The sequence below is a fragment of the Medicago sativa genome, chromosome 4 (genome assembly GCF_051527215.1).
Source record: "Medicago sativa cultivar Bolivia chromosome 4, Bolivia_mono, whole genome shotgun sequence".
NCBI lineage: Eukaryota > Viridiplantae > Streptophyta > Magnoliopsida > Fabales > Fabaceae > Medicago > Medicago sativa.
Window position 1 is genome coordinate 23,658,028 of NC_140752.1, and position 18,088 is coordinate 23,676,115.

General features: G+C 38.0%; 1 long non-coding RNA gene across 1 annotated transcript; it reads left to right on the plus strand.

Annotated features, from left to right (window-relative positions):
- Positions 1–9,036: 9,036 nt before the first annotated feature.
- On the plus strand, positions 9,037–11,274 carry LOC146927117 (uncharacterized). Its single transcript, XR_015008166.1, has 2 exons — positions 9,037–9,104; positions 11,007–11,274. It is a non-coding gene; the product is annotated as an uncharacterized LOC146927117 (long non-coding RNA).
- Positions 11,275–18,088: the final 6,814 nt, after the last annotated feature.

The window sequence follows — 18,088 nt, forward strand, 5'->3', positions numbered from 1 at the left end:
GGTTAAGTGAATTTCCTTGTTAATTTACGGATTTTACTCGTTTTTGACCCTTTTTCTTTCACTAAAAAGGGCATATAGTGACCAAGCCTTATCGAATCGAAGCATGTAATAGTTCCTAGGAAACCTGACAAGCATATCTACGACTTTCATGGTTTATATTAGAATTTTCAAAAACGGCCAAAATGGGGGTTAAGTTAATTTCCTTGTGAATTTACAGATTTTTCTCGTTTTTGACCCTTTTTCTTTCACTAAAAGAGGCATAAATTGACCTAGCCTTATCGAATCGAAGCATGCAATAGTTCCTAGCAAATCTAACAAGCATATCTACGACATCCACGATTGATTTTAGAAATTTCAAAAGCGGCCAAAATGGTGGTAAAGTGAATTTCCTTGTCAATTTACGGATTTTACTCGTTTTGACCCTTTTTCTTTCACTAAAAAAGGCATAAAGTGGCCAAGCCTTATCGAATCGAAGCATGCAATAGTTCCTAGGAAATATAACAAGCATATCTACGACATCCACAATTGATTATAGAATTCTAAAAAACGGCCTAAATGGTGGTTAAGTGAATTTCCTTGTTAATTTACGGATTTTACTCATTTTTGACCCTTTTTCTTTCACTAAAAAGGGCATAAGGTGGCCTAGCCTTATCGAATCGAAGCATGTAATAGTTCCTAGGAAATATGACAAGCATATCTACGACTTCCATGGTTTATATTAGAATTTTCAAAAACGGCCAAAATGGGGGTTAAGTTAATTTCCTTGTGAATTTACGGATTTTACTCGTTTTTTTACCCTTTTTCTTTCACTAAAAAGGGCATAAAAAGGCCTAGCCAATTGAATCGAAGCATGCAATAGTTCCTAGGATATCTAAGAAGCATATCTACGACATCCACGGTTGATTTCAGAATTTTCAAAATCGGCCAAATTGGGGGTTAAGTGAATTTCCTTGTTAATTTACGGATTTTACTCGTTTTTGACCCTTTTTCTTTCACTAAAAAGGGAATATAGTGACCAAGCCTTATCGAATCGAAGCATGTAATAGTTCCTAGGAAACCTGACAAGCATATCTACGACTTTCATGGTTTATATTAGAATTTTCAAAAACGGCCAAAATGGGGGTTAAGTTAATTTCCTTGTGAATTTACAGATTTTTCTCGTTTTTGACCCTTTTTCTTTCACTAAAAGAGGCATAAATTGACCTAGCCTTATCGAATCGAAGCATGCAATAGTTCCTAGCAAATCTAACAAGCATATCTACGACATCCACGATTGATTTTAGAAATTTCAAAAGCGGCCAAAATGGTGGTAAAGTGAATTTCCTTGTTAATTTACGGATTTTACTCGTTTTTGACCCTTTTTCTTTCACTAAAAAGAGCATAATGTGACCTAGCCTTATCGAATCGAAGCATGTAATAGTTCCTAGGAAATCTAACAAGCATATCTACGACTTCCATGGTTTATATTAGAATTTTCAAAAACGGCCAAAATGGGGGTTAAGTTAATTTCCTTGTTAATTTTTGGATTTTACTCGTTTTGACCCTTTTTCTTTCACTAAAAAAGGCATAAAGTGGCCTAGCCTTATCGAATCGAAGCATGCAATAGTTCCTAGGAAATATAACAAGCATATCTACGACATCCACGGTTGATTATAGAATTTTCAAAAACGGCCTAAATGGGGGTTAAGTGAATTTCCTTGTTAATTTACGGATTTTACTTGTTTTTGACCCTTTTTCTTTCAATACAAAGGGCATAAAGTGGCTTAGCCTTATCGAATCGAACCATGTAATAGTTTTTAGGAAATCTAAAAAGCATATCTACGACTTCCATGGTATATATTAGAATTTTCAAAAACGGCCTAAATGGGGGTTAAGTTAATTTCCTTGTGAATTTACGGATTTTACTCGTTTTTGACCATTTTTCTTTCACTATAAAGGGCATAATATGGCCTAGCCTATTGAATCGAAGCATGCAATAGTTCCTAGGAAATCTAAGAAGCATATCTACGACTTCCATGGTTGATTTTAGAAATTTCAAAACGGCCAAAATGGTGGTAAAGTGAATTTCCTTGTTAATTTACGGATTTTACTCGATTTTGATCCTTTTTCTTTCACTAAAAAGGGCACAAAGTGGCCTAGCCTTATCGAAACGAAGAATATATTAGTTCCTAGGAAATATAATAAGCATATCTACGACATCCACGGTTGATTTCAGAATTTTCAAAATTGGCCAAATTGGGGGTTAAGTGAATTTCCTTGTTAATTTACGGATTTTACTCGTTTTTGACCCTTTTTCTTTCACTAAAAAGGGCATAAAGTGACCTAGCCTTATGGAATCGAAGCATGTAATAGTTCCTAGGAAACCTGACTAGCATATCTACGACTTCCATGGTTTATGTAACGCCCGTCTTAACTATTTAATTAATTCAATGAAGTTTAGAATATATTTATAAATATATGCTTATATGATTTATAATTTGAGTAATTTATATGATTTATGATTTGAGTAAGTTATACGATTTATGAAGAAATTATGTGGAGTATAGGATGTTGTGAAGTTGTTATGTTGGTGTGACTTATTTTATTATTAAATAAAATAAGATATTAGAAATAAAATAAAAATATTAGAAGTTAGGCTGTGAGGTGGAAAGAGTAAGTTTATAGGTGAGATGAGTAATAAGAGTAAATAAATAATACAGACATAAGTGGGAAACGTTTTTACGTGAAACGCTTTTGGAGAAAAGGGAGAAAAGTCAGAATAGGAGAACCAGAGGGAGAGGCTATCGATTCTGCAATTACAAGGTAAGGGTGAGACTAATTTTCATTACTATTAAGGGTATGATTCTATAGGATGAATTTGGCATGATTAGTTTAAGTTTTGGTGAGAATTGGGAATTAGGTTTAAGACCGAATTTGATGATTGAATCATGAAAAGATGTTAGGTTGATGCTAAATTAGTGTACAGAACTTAGTTATACCATAAGATGATAATTAGATGTTAAATTGAGGTTAGAATTAGGAGATTAAGTGAAAAGTTGGAATTTTTAGGTTTCTGGCCGTACTGACATTCATCGCTCGCACCTGCGAGCAAGAACACTCGCCTCTGCGAGCTAGAACCCAGAACTCGCAACTGCGAGCAACACAACTCGCAACTGCGAGTGACCTGTGAGCTCGCAACTGCGAGCAGAATAACTCGCCACTGCGAGTAAATACGTAGGCATCCAGAATGCACACTTTGCTCGCCATTGCGAGTGAAGTTACTCGCCACTGCGAGTTAGGCTGTTAGTTGCCCAAAATTGTCCCGATGCGATCCTTTCGCACGTGTAGTCTTGAGATGACCTTAGAAGTAAGTTAGAGAGCTGTTTAGGATGCTTGCATAAGCTCCGGAAGTCTGTTATGGTGACTGAAACTAGAAGTGTTGCTGCATGAATGCTATAATGATGTTTTATGATATTTATATTGATGTAATTAATTCTTTATGTGAACGTTAACACAATCAAGCGTTGTTAATTGTTGTATGTTGCTGCTGTTTTCTGTTGTCGACTGTTAGTGTCTTGAGGTTGCATGAGTCGGTCTATGTTGTTGGAATGTAAGAAGTTGTCCAAGATTATGAGTCATATGAGTTGTACACGTCGTTGTCTAAGTTGTTGGGAGTTGAGTTCATTGCATACTCATTAAAGTTGGGGGCTTTAGGCCCGGCAGCCTTTGTGCTCATTAAAGTTGGGGGCTTTAGGCCCGGCAGCCTTTGTGCTCATTAAAGTTGGGGGCTTTAGGCCCGGCAGCCTTTGTGCTCACACGTTGAAGAGCCTATTATGCTCATTTGTTGTTGATTGGTACCACATGCATTTGCATATCAAGAAGTTCATGATGTTAAGTTGTCAAGTTGTTGTTGAGTTGATAGAGTTGCATGGTCTAAGATGAGTTGTGTTGTCGAGTTGATAGAGTTGCATGGTCTAAGATGAGTTGTGTTGTCGAGTTGTTGTTGAGTTGATAGAGTTGCATGGTCAAAGATGAGTTGTGTCGTCAAGCTGAGTGTTAAGTTGATTATGATTTGTGATGAAAATTAGTAATGATATTTGATGATTGTATTTGTTATGAAATGAAAAATATACTGATTGTTAATTGTTGACATGTTATTAATGTTTAAGTTGTTAAATGCATTTTATTGGATTATATGCTTAATGTAATGACTATGAAATCTCACCCCTTCTGCGTATATGTTGCCTCGACCGTGGGTAATGTGCAGGTAATAAAGATTAGAGGCGTTCATGAGTGGACTCTCAGTTGGTGTCTAGGTGCTCTGATACGTAACGGGATGGGGGCTTGCTTTTACTTCTATTCCTTACGTGTCTCTTTTATGAACTAATTTTATGAGATTTTTCAATAAGGCCTGCGTGCCAAGACTTTTAAATGTTGAACTATTTTCCGCTGCAATAGTTTAAGATTTTTCATGATGTTGAATTTGAAGGATAATTATTATTATCCATTTTATGATTTAAATGAAGTATGTGACATTCCGTTGTGATTAAAATACTCTGATTTTAAATGAAATTTTTATGTTGGGAAAACGGGGTGTTACAATTGGTATCAGAGCAGGTCGGTCCGTCCGGCCAAGTAGTGAGTCAAGTTGTGTCATTTTAGCAATTGGAATACCATTATTATGTTATTCTAAATGTTGTGTGTTGTGCAGAGAAGAGACCTGGAGGCTGCGAATCTTATTTGCTATAAGAGGACTAGAATGGCTGGAAGAAATGATGCTGCGATTGCTGCTGCTTTGGAAGCTGTAGCCCAAGCTGTGGGACAACATCCAAATGCTGGTGCTGGTGCGAATGCTGATGTGAGAATGTTGGAGACCTTTCTGAGAAATCATCCTCCTACCTTCAAAGGAAGGTACGACCCTGATGGAGCACAGACGTGGCTCAAGGAGGTTGAGAGAATTTTCAGAGTTATGCAATGTACCGATGATCAGAAGGTGCGTTTTGGAACGCATATGCTGGCTGAGGAAGCTGATGACTGGTGGGTGAGCCTCCAACCTACCCTAGAGCAGGATGATGCAGTTATTACTTGGGTTGTGTTTAAGAGAGAATTCCTAAACAGATATTTTCCTGAGGATGTTCGCGGGAGAAAAGAGATCGAGTTCCTTGAGCTAAAGCAAGGAAACATGTCGGTGACGGAGTATGCAGCAAGGTTTGTGGAGCTGGCTCAGTTCTATCCACACTACACGGGGGACAATGCTGAGTTCTCCAAGTGTATCAAGTTTGAGAATGGTTTGCGTGCTGATATTAAGCGAGCCATTGGTTACCAACAGATCCGTGACTTTTCTGCTTTGGTGAGCAGATGCAGAATCTATGAAGATGACAGCAAAGCTCATTATAAGATTATGAGTGAGAAGAGGGGTAAGGGCCAACAAAGTCGCCCAAAGCCTTACAGTGCTCCTGCTGACAAAGGAAAAGGAAGAGCTAATGATGAGAGAAGGTCTAATAAGAAGGATGCTGGTGCTGAGGTTGTTTGTTACACTTGTGGCGAGAAAGGCCATAAGAGTACTGCTTGTACTAAGGATATTAAACGGTGCTTTCGTTGTGGCAGTAAAGGACATACACTTGCAGAGTGTAAGCATGCGGACATTGTGTGTTTTAACTGCAAGGAAGAGGGTCATATTGGGTCTCAGTGTACGAATCCGAAGAAGACTCAGACTAGAGGAAAAGTGTTTGCTTTGACTGGTACTCAGACTGAAAATGAGGATCGTTTGATCAGAGGTACTTGTTATATTAACAATACTCCTTTAGTTGCTATTATTGATACTGGTGCTACACATTGTTTTGTTGCTTTTGATTGTGCTTCTAAGTTGGGTCTTGCTGTGTCTGATATGAGTGGAGAAATGGTCGTCGAAACTCCAGCTAAGGGTTCGGTGACTACTTCTCTTGTTTGTTTACGATGTCCTTTGTCTATGTTTGATCGTGATTTTGAGATTGATTTAGTTTGTCTGCCTCTGAGTGGAATGGATGTAATTCTTGGTATGAACTGGTTAGAGTACAACCATGTTCTCATTAATTGTTTTAGTAAGTCGGTGCGTTTCTCTTCTGCTGAAGAGGAAAGTGGAGCAGAATTTTTGTCTACTAAGCAGCTGAAGCAATTAGAACGCGATGGGATCTTGATGTTTTCCTTGATGGCATCCTTATCTTTGGAGAATCAAGCAGTGATTGATAAGTTGCAGGTGGTGTGTGATTTTCCTGAAGTTTTCCCTGATGAAATCCCTGATGTACCACCGGACAGAGAAGTTGAATTTTCTATTGACCTTGTTCCGGGAACGAAGCCTGTGTCTATGACACCTTATCGTATGTCAGCTTCTGAGTTGGCTGAGTTGAAGAAACAGTTGGAGGAATTGCTAGATAAGAAGTTCATTAGACCGAGTGTTTCACCTTGGGGAGCGCCGGTATTGTTGGTTAAGAAGAAAGATGGAAGTATGAGGTTGTGCATTGATTATCGACAACTGAATAAAGTAACTATAAAGAATAGATATCCACTTCCTAGAATTGATGATTTGATGGACCAGCTGGTGGGTGCACGTGTGTTCAGCAAGATTGATTTAAGGTCGGGTTATCATCAGATTAAAGTAAAAGATGAAGACATGCAGAAGACGGCCTTTAGGACGCGATATGGTCATTATGAATATAAGGTGATGCCTTTTGGTGTGAGTAATGCGCCTGGCGTGTTTATGGAGTATATGAATCACATTTTCCATGCATTTTTGGATCGCTTTGTGGTTGTGTTCATCGATGATATTTTGATTTACTCTAAGACAGAAGAAGAACATGCAGAACATTTGAAAATCGTTTTGCAAGTGCTGAAAGAGAAGAAGTTGTATGCTAAATTGTCTAAGTGTGAATTCTGGTTGAACGAGGTAAGTTTTCTGGGCCATGTTATTTCTGGTAGTGGTATTGCAGTCGATCCATCTAAAGTTGAAGCAGTATCACAATGGGAGACTCCTAAGTCGGTTACAGAGATTAGAAGCTTTTTGGGTTTGGCAGGATACTATCGAAGATTTATAGAAGGATTTTCTAAGTTGGCACTTCCGTTAACACAGTTGACGTGTAAAGGTAAAACCTTTGTGTGGGATGTTCATTGTGAGAACAGTTTTAATGAATTGAAGAAGCGTTTGACGACGGCTCCAGTTTTGATTTTGCCAAAACCTGATGAACCTTTTGCGGTGTATTGTGATGCGTCCAAATTGGGTTTAGGCGGTGTGCTTATGCAAGATGGTAAAGTTGTTGCTTATGCATCAAGACAGTTGAGAACTCATGAACGAAACTATCCTACTCATGACCATGAATTAGCTGCAGTCGTATTTGTCCTTAAGATTTGGAGACACTACTTGTATGGTTCGAGATTCGAGGTGTTTAGTGATCACAAGAGCTTGAAGTATTTGTTTGATCAGAAAGAATTGAATATGCGACAGCGACGGTGGCTCGAATTGTTGAAGGATTATGACTTTAGTTTGAATTACCATCCGGGTAAAGCTAATGTTGTTGCGGATGCCTTAAGTAGGAAGAGTTTACATATGTCTGCTATGATGGTGAAGGAATTTGAACTACTTGAACAGTTTAGAGATATGAGCTTAGTTTGTGAAATGTCGTCTCGGAGCGTTAAGTTAGGAATGCTGAAAATTGATAACGATTTCTTGAAAAGTATTAGAGATGCACAGAAGGTTGATGTTAAGTTTGTGGACTTGTTGGTTGCTAGTAATCAAACTGAAGATGGTGACTTTAAAGTCGATGATCAAGGTGTGTTGAGGTTCCGAGGTAGGATTTGTATTCCAGACAATGATGAGATAAAAAGGATGATTCTGGAAGAGAGTCATAGGAGTAGCTTGAGCATTCATCCGGGAGCTACAAAGATGTATCATGATTTAAAGAAGCTGTTTTGGTGGTCAGGATTGAAACGTGATGTGGCACAATTTGTGTACTCTTGTTTGATTTGTCAGAAGTCGAAGGTAGAGCATCAGAAACCTGCTGGGTTGATGACACCGTTAGATGTACCAGAATGGAAATGGGATAGTATATCCATGGATTTTGTGACGAGTTTGCCGAATACTCCTAAGGGAAATGACGCTATTTGGGTGATTGTTGACAGATTGATGAAGTCGGCACATTTCCTTCCGATTAATATTAGTTTTCCTGTGGCTCAGTTGGCAGAGATTTATATTCGAGACATAGTGAAATTGCATGGTGTTCCTTCAAGCATCGTGTCAGATAGAGATCCAAGATTTACTTCTAGATTTTGGAAGAGTTTGCAAGAGGCTTTAGGCTCTAAGTTGAGATTGAGTTCGGCTTATCATCCTCAAACAGATGGTCAGTCGGAAAGAACGATTCAGTCACTCGAAGACTTGTTGAGAGTTTGTGTACTTGAGAAAGGTGGAACTTGGGATAGTCATCTTCCGTTGATAGAGTTCACTTATAATAACAGCTATCATTCAAGTATTGGGATGGCACCTTTCGAGGCTTTGTATGGTCGGAGGTGTAGGACTCCGTTGTGTTGGTTTGAGACCGGTGAAAGTGTGGTTCTAGGACCAGAAATTGTTCAACAGACTACTGAGAAGGTGAAAATGATTCAAGAGAAGATGAAAGCGTCGCAGAGTCGACAGAAGAGCTACCATGATAAGCGTAAGAAAGACCTTGAGTTTCAAGAGGGAGACCATGTGTTCTTGAGAGTTACTCCAACGACCGGTGTCGGTCGTGCATTGAAGTCAAAGAAGTTGACTCCAAAGTTTATTGGTCCTTATCAGATATCCGAGAGAATTGGCACGGTGGCTTATAGGGTTGGCTTACCACCTCATTTATCGAATTTGCATGATGTGTTCCATGTGTCGCAATTGAGGAAGTATGTTCCAGACCCGTCCCATGTGATTCAGAGTGATGATGTGCAAGTTAGAGACAACCTTACGGTAGAGACCTTACCTTTGAGGATTGATGATCGCAAAATGAAGACGTTGAGAGGCAAAGAAATACCTCTAGTGAGAGTTGTTTGGAGCGGCGCTACTGGTGAAAGCTTGACGTGGGAGCTGGAGAGTAAGATGATGGAGTCTTATCCAGAGTTGTTTGCTTGAGGTAAATTTTCGAGGACGAAAATTCTATAAGTTGGGGAGAGTTGTAACGCCCGTCTTAACTATTTAATTAATTCAATGAAGTTTAGAATATATTTATAAATATATGCTTATATGATTTATAATTTGAGTAATTTATATGATTTATGATTTGAGTAAGTTATACGATTTATGAAGAAATTATGTGGAGTATAGGATGTTGTGAAGTTGTTATGTTGGTGTGACTTATTTTATTATTAAATAAAATAAGATATTAGAAATAAAATAAAAATATTAGAAGTTAGGCTGTGAGGTGGAAAGAGTAAGTTTATAGGTGAGATGAGTAATAAGAGTAAATAAATAATACAGACATAAGTGGGAAACGTTTTTACGTGAAACGCTTTTGGAGAAAAGGGAGAAAAGTCAGAATAGGAGAACCAGAGGGAGAGGCTATCGATTCTGCAATTACAAGGTAAGGGTGAGACTAATTTTCATTACTATTAAGGGTATGATTCTATAGGATGAATTTGGCATGATTAGGTTAAGTTTTGGTGAGAATTGGGAATTAGGTTTAAGACCGAATTTGATGATTGAATCATGAAAAGATGTTAGGTTGATGCTAAATTAGTGTACAGAACTTAGTTATACCATAAGATGATAATTAGATGTTAAATTGAGGTTAGAATTAGGAGATTAAGTGAAAAGTTGGAATTTTTAGGTTTCTGGCCGTACTGACATTCATCGCTCGCACCTGCGAGCAAGAACACTCGCCTCTGCGAGCTAGAACCCAGAACTCGCAACTGCGAGCAACACAACTCGCAACTGCGAGTGACCTGTGAGCTCGCAACTGCGAGCAGAATAACTCGCCACTGCGAGTAAATACGTAGGCATCCAGAATGCACACTTTGCTCGCCATTGCGAGTGAAGTTACTCGCCACTGCGAGTTAGGCTGTTAGTTGCCCAAAATTGTCCCGATGCGATCCTTTCGCACGTGTAGTCTTGAGATGACCTTAGAAGTAAGTTAGAGAGCTGTTTAGGATGCTTGCATAAGCTCCGGAAGTCTGTTATGGTGACTGAAACTAGAAGTGTTGCTGCATGAATGCTATAATGATGTTTTATGATATTTATATTGATGTAATTAATTCTTTATGTGAACGTTAACACAATCAAGCGTTGTTAATTGTTGTATGTTGCTGCTGTTTTCTGTTGTCGACTGTTAGTGTCTTGAGGTTGCATGAGTCGGTCTATGTTGTTGGAATGTAAGAAGTTGTCCAAGATTATGAGTCATATGAGTTGTACACGTCGTTGTCTAAGTTGTTGGGAGTTGAGTTCATTGCATACTCATTAAAGTTGGGGGCTTTAGGCCCGGCAGCCTTTGTGCTCATTAAAGTTGGGGGCTTTAGGCCCGGCAGCCTTTGTGCTCATTAAAGTTGGGGGCTTTAGGCCCGGCAGCCTTTGTGCTCACACGTTGAAGAGCCTATTATGCTCATTTGTTGTTGATTGGTACCACATGCATTTGCATATCAAGAAGTTCATGATGTTAAGTTGTCAAGTTGTTGTTGAGTTGATAGAGTTGCATGGTCTAAGATGAGTTGTGTTGTCGAGTTGTTGTTGAGTTGATAGAGTTGCATGGTCTAAGATGAGTTGTGTTGTCGAGTTGTTGTTGAGTTGATAGAGTTGCATGGTCAAAGATGAGTTGTGTCGTCAAGCTGAGTGTTAAGTTGATTATGATTTGTGATGAAAATTAGTAATGATATTTGATGATTGTATTTGTTATGAAATGAAAAATATACTGATTGTTAATTGTTGACATGTTATTAATGTTTAAGTTGTTAAATGCATTTTATTGGATTATATGCTTAATGTAATGACTATGAAATCTCACCCCTTCTGCGTATATGTTGCCTCGACCGTGGGTAATGTGCAGGTAATAAAGATTAGAGGCGTTCATGAGTGGACTCTCAGTTGGTGTCTAGGTGCTCTGATACGTAACGGGATGGGGGCTTGCTTTTACTTCTATTCCTTACGTGTCTCTTTTATGAACTAATTTTATGAGATTTTTCAATAAGGCCTGCGTGCCAAGACTTTTAAATGTTGAACTATTTTCCGCTGCAATAGTTTAAGATTTTTCATGATGTTGAATTTGAAGGATAATTATTATTATCCATTTTATGATTTAAATGAAGTATGTGACATTTCGTTGTGATTAAAATACTCTGATTTTAAATGAAATTTTTATGTTGGGAAAACAGGGTGTTACAGTTTATATTAGAATTTTCAAAAACGGCCAAAATGGTGGTAAAGTGAATTTCCTTGTTAATTTACGGATTTTACTCGTTTTTGACCCTTTTTCTTTCACTAAAAAGAGCATAAAGTGACCTAGCCTTATCGAATCGAAGCATGTAATAGTTCCTAGGAAATCTAACAAGCATATCTACGACTTCCACGGTTAATATTAGAATTTTCAAAAACGGCCAAAATGGGGGTTAAGTTAATTTCCTTGTCAATTTACGGATTTTACTCGTTTTTGACGCTTTTTCTTTCACTAAAAAAGGCATAAAGTGGCCTAGCCTTATCGAATCGAAGCATGCAATAGTTCCTTGGAAATATAACAAGCATATCTACGACATCCACATTTGATTATAGAATTTTAAAAAACGGCCTAAATGGTGGTAAAGTGAATTTCCTTGTTAATTTACGGATTTTACTCGTTTTTGACCCTTTTTCTTTCACTAAAAAGGGCATAAAGTGACCTAGCCTTATCGAATCGAAGCATGTAATAGTTCCTAGGAAACCTGACAAGCATATCTACGACTTCCATGGTTTATATTAGAATTTTCAAAAACGGCCAAAATGGGGGTTAAGTTAATTTCCTTGTGAATTTACGGATTTTTCACGTTTTTGACCCTTTTTCTATCACTAAAAAAGGCATAAATTGACCTAGCCTTATCGAATCGAAGCATGCAATAGTTCCTAGGAAATCTAACAAGCATATCTACGACATCCACGATTGATTTTAGAAATTTCAAAAGCGGCCAAAATGGTGGTAAAGTGAATTTCCTTGTTAATTTACGGATTTTACTCGTTTTTGACCCTTTTTCTTTCACTAAAAAGAGCATAATGTGACCTAGCCTTATCGAATCGAAGCATGTAATAGTTCCTAGGAAATCTAACAAGCATATCTACGACTTCCATGGTTTATATTAGAATTTTCAAAAACGGCCAAAATGGGGGTTAAGTTAATTTCCTTGTTAATTTACGGATTTTACTCGTTTTTTACCTTTTTTCTTTCACTAAAAAGGGCATAAAGTGGCCTAGCCTTATCTAATCGAAGCATGCAAAATAGTTTCTAGGAAATCTAACGAGCATATCTATGACTTCCATGCTTGATTTTAGAATTTTCAAAAACGGCCAAAATGGGGGTTAGGTTAATTTCCTTGTTAATTTATGGATTTTACACGTTTTTGACCCTTTTTCTTTCACAAAAATGGGCATAAAGTGGCCTAGCCTTATCGAATCGAGGCATGTAACAGTTCCTAGGAAATTGAACGAGCATATCTATAACTTACATGGTTGATTTTAGAAATTTCAAAAACGGCCAAAATGGTGGTAAAGTGAATTTCCTTGTTAATTTACGGATTTTACTCGTTTATGACCCTTTTTCTTTCACTAAAAAGGGCATAAAGTGACCTAGCCTTATCGAATCGAAGCATGCAAAATAGTTTCTAGGAAATCTAACGAGCATATCTATGACTTCCATGGTTGATTTCAGAATTTTCAAAATCGGCCAAATTGGGGGTTAAGTGAATTTCCTTGTTAATTTACGGATTTTACTCGTTTTTGACCCTTTTTCTTTCACTAAAAAGGGCATAAAGTGACCTAGCCTTATCGAATTGAAGCATGTAATAGTTCCTAGGAAACATGACAAGCATATCTACGACTTCTGTAACATCCCGCCTGTCAGTGTCTGAACTGTATCAGTCGATCGTCCCAGAGAACGTATTTTGAAAGAAAGTTAATGGAGAATATTTATTATGTAATATCAGCTTATTACGGAGTAAGTATCAGTGTCGCTTTTAACACGCTTAAAGGCAAGGGCATTTTGGTAATTTTGCGAGGGAAGGATATTTAATTGATTTTATCCCAAAAATATCTCATTTCCAATTCTCTTTCTCTCTCTAAGTTGGCATAAGCTTTTCTCTTCCTTCTCTCTTCTCTTCACCCACGCCATTCCTTCTTCTCCCAACCTCTTTCAAGCTTCTAAACTTCTTTCTTCTTGGATTCTAGGTTTAGAGATGGATCTTTTATCATGGTTTTCTTCTTCTTCCTCTCTCTTAAGAACAACTAGAAACTTGGGTGATCTCACAATTCTTCTTCTCTTCACCAAGGGAAAATCCATGAGGCTAGGGTTTGTTTATTCAATGGTTCCTTGGTTGATTCAAGTAGAGCAAGGTTTCTTTTATGAAATCATGAGCACAAGAAAACTAGAGGATCAAAGTTAGGGTTTGTACTTGGTAAGTTCAAGATGAATCAAGTTATGGCTTCTTCATGATCAAGCAAAGATTATGGTGTCTTAGTGTCCAAGAAAAACAACAAAAATTGGATGGTTTGATTAAAGGAAGCAAGTGGGACAAAGCTAGGGTTTTGCTTGGGAACTTGTTGATGCTTCAAGATTTTGTTTAGGTGAGTTCCATAGATAGCTATCCTACCCTTTGGGATTATGTTATGCCATGTTAAATGAATACGAATAACATGATAATTCTAGGGTTTAAGTATAAGTTTAGTTACCCCAATTGTATGCCATGCTTGCTTGTCTTGTGAATACTTGCTGAGTTTATGTTTTACAGGTTTCTAATGATCCTAAGGGTCATAAAACACTTAGAGACACTTGGTTTGAGGTTTTTGGGTCAAAAATACCATTTTTAAGTGTTCTGGACTGTCCTAACTCGCCACGGCGAGCTATTACTCGCCACGGCGAGCTAGACCTGCGAATGGGGGGTCCTGCTCGCCCCTAACTCGCCACGGCGAGTAACCACTCGCCTCCCCAGTGAAATCACTCGCCTAGGCGAGTAAGACAGTGAGAATCTCATTGTTTTGCTCGCTTTAGGCAGGCATGGGGCTTGGCGATGCGGTTTTCTCCGTGGTGTCTTTTTACGAACGTAAACCCCTCAACCCAAGGCCCTAAATGATGATCAAAGAAAGCATGATTCTTATGATATGAGGCAAGTATTAAGCATGTTAGTAAGGCATGGCATACGATAGAAACAAGATATGAATCGGGTAGCAAGTTAATCTCTAAGCAAGGGAAAGAACTAGAGCCTCGACATAGTTGTCGAGAACTAGCAAGATTCCTAGAATGATAAGACGCGAAGTTAAGTTCTTCGCATAGACATATTAAGAGTATTATCTTATTAAGAAGAAAGAACCATACGAGTATGGCATGATGTGAATCGATTTCGTATCCATTCACAAAGTAAGATAAGCAAAGCTTAAGTTTACCTCTAGCAGGATCGTTTAAGGATCCGAGGTAAAAGAGATAGTATGATTAGGTTTAACCTTCATATATGCATAAGACTAAGATTATAATAAGAGTGTTATGTCTCTTGAATTCCTTCCAAGGTTGGGTTCAAGGGGTTCCCCAAGGGGAATGGTTAAGCCGAAAGGGAGCCGCATTTCACTAAGTTAAGGTGTCGTGTCTTTTATATTCCTTCCAAGGTTGGATATAAAAGGTTCTCCAAGGGGAACGGGGTAAGCCGTAAGGGACCCGCACGTTCACTAAGGGAGTCCGGTGCGCTATTGCAAAGCATTTTCACCGGTAGTAAGGGATTAACTTCCGGGGTTACTCCACTCGGAACTAATCCGTAAAATGAACTCAGATAAGTTGTTTGTTACACGCTAACATAATCAATGAAGTTGACTATGCATTTTCATCCTATGTTTATGTGTTATGTCATAGAGCCTTGACATAGACTGTCAAGAATTAGATAAGATAAAGTAAGAAGATAGTCAAGAACTAGCAAACTAGAAAGAGTCACTTTTGTGGCAAGATTAAGATAGATACAATTATTCAAGTAAGCAAGTAAGCAAGTAAGCGAGTAAAGAAAGATACACCGAAGACGATCATAGGTTTCCCTAATCGTCCGGTTTAGAGTTGTGTCATGACTTTAGCAAGTGAAGGCCTTGATGTATAGATAGTATCTTGGCATTGCGGTTTTAGTTTTCCCTTAACCGCCATGACACGGGTAAGATGAGAAGCCTATAACAAGTTAAGATTTTATGACGGCCCTAGTATGCACAACCGTCTAAGAAAGCAAGTCCCCACACACGTATAATCAACCGTCAGGTTGTAATGTAGACACGTGGTGACCGTAGGTTTCCCCTGAGGTTACCTATAGCCTAGGATTTAGGGGAACTCACTGAGACATTATGTCTCATCCCAATCCTTATTTGTTTCAGATAAGCAAGTTGGTATGCAAGCTTGAAGCCGGATGGATATTTCAACAAGGGATCGTTCGTACTGCAGCAGGATGGCAAGGGTTCCAAGGATGTATTTAATATACTTTAGGAAAAGAGGAGTTGTATATCTTTGTACGAACGCATTGTTGTTATAATAATATTCATTCGAAACTTTTATGTAGTATAATTTAATGTATCCAATACTAAATTCAACGCACGTGCTAGACTTTCTTGATACGTCTAGTATGGGTGTTACATTTGGTATCAGAGCAGGTCGATTCAGACCGTGCCTTGGGTCATTAAGTTACAACAAGGTAGTGGGACCATTGGGTTCCGGGTAAAAGTTCTAGTTGTCATTGTTAGTTGAGCCTGATCAACTCAATTTAACATTCGACGATTAGGATGGATGCCTGAGAGCTGAATAGGACCCAGGAGGAATGAAGAAAGAGATGAAGTTGTACCAAAAAGTAAGAACTCAGGATGAGTAGTAAGTAAGAGTTTGTCGTGCCAGAAAGTGGTCGGTGAACTAAGTAGTAGAAGTATAGATCCTCCGGGAATGTAAGATAATGCTAAGAAGGAACGTTCCAACGGTTCCGGGAAAGATGTGGAAGGTACTCGTATACCCGTAATTAAGAGTTTGGAAATAACTAAGTATGATCTGAAGTTTCAGTAAGAGCTGTTGATTGAACAGAATTATTGTATAGGAAGGAATTGTATTCCGGAACGTAAGCGCAAGGTTATAAGTTAGAAAGAAGTTGATGTTGACGGAATTAATAAGCTCCCAGGGATATCATTATGTGAATGAAGTTATGGATTTGAACACTCAGAGTGGACAAGGTTCTAGTGTTCTGAAAGTGCATTAATTCGCAACGTAGCAAGGCAAGTTACTAGTAGTAGAAGAAGTTAAGGATTTAAGCGAAAGTTTATGTCGTCAGGACTAAGCCGTTGATTCTGACGAGATGAGAACTGTATTGAAATAGGTTAATGGTTGCCGTGTATTTATTTTAATTTAGATAAGTTATGAGGTTTGATATTTTACAATGATAGGAATGAATGATGTGCATTGGTTACTTGAGAATAAAAACTTTACATAAAGAATGTTTCTGAAAAATAGAGTCGAAGAAGCTCACCAATAACAAGCCGAGAACGAAACTTTTCGTTTTCTACCAATTCGTTCCTATGGTTTGCAATGACTATTGGGGAGATATCTTCGCAGTAATCTTTTATGTGACGGAAATCATTTATGACATCGAGTGACAAATGCACATCGTATCCTAAGATTTTCATAGGAAAAGGCATGAGCAACTATTAACGGAAATCGATGCGGTTAAGGTAACTTTGGAAGTTAATATGTCAAGAGTTGAGAAAGAGTTCAGATCAAGAGTTTAGAGGTTCTGATAATTAGAATGGAGGGCACGGAAGTAAAGAAGTTAAAGAGGTGAAGAGTTGTACGAAGTCACAAGGTTCTCGGATTTTGTGGAGTTATGAGTATCCCTCGAACTTATGTTTTGCTTAATTAATTTGCTAAAGCTCGTTAGGATGTTGAATCATAAAGTTTAAGAGATTTTAGAAAGATATATGCGTATGGGTGATTGAAGTTGACATTTTGAAATCAAAAAGAAATTTTTCAGGTACCGGTTGTTACGACTTGCGTAGAGTATACTAAACTCACTAAGACTAAGATTTGATGGCACGTATGTGTTGTCAACTCGTCCTGTGAATTTAGAGTAACAACTGGGCTTAGATTCATTATATTTTATAAAAGTATATAGCGGAAGAGCATCAGCGTCAATAACCCATGTGCTAATTTACAAAGTTTTCTTTGAAAGAAAAGTCAACGAGCAAGCATAGATACGATTAAGCAAAACGTAGTAAGAGGAAAATACGAACACACCGTGATAGATGTATAAGGCATATATGTTCAAGTGCAAGATGAGTTTACCATGGAAAGTTTTGAGAAGAGATCACGAAGATATTATTCAATGATAGAAGGAGTGTGAAGATTACTCGTCTCAACGGATTAGAGAACTAGTCAAAGCCAACCGGTGGAAATCAGAGTAGCGCCGCGGAAATTAATTGGTAAAGTTGTGAACGGTGACCATGGAACATGGAACTTTGGTTATAAGAATCTTCGTGAAGAAAGTTTGGGAAAGTAATATAAGTTTTAATAAGAAGTACTATGAGATGAACAGGAAGTTCTCGATGTGTAAAGTAAGTGTTGATACTCACACAGTCAGTGTTGATTAAAGTAGAAGTATAAAGGAAGTATCTTCGCTTAAGTAAGACAAAGAAGACTCGAGATACCACAGATGAAGTAGTCGGGTTGTCTAAATGATGTTGTTGAAGATGTAGAAGAGCATGTGCTATTATAATGGAATAAGGTTTATGAGTTTTACAAGATGAAGAACATACCCTCCTATACCAAACTTGTTAAATGATAACGATACTTTCTAGAATAGCGATAAGCTATGGTTGTAGTTTTCTCAAAATTAAGATTGGTATTAAGGAATTTGTGAACGAAATTGTTTTAAAAGTATTATATTAAACATTGAT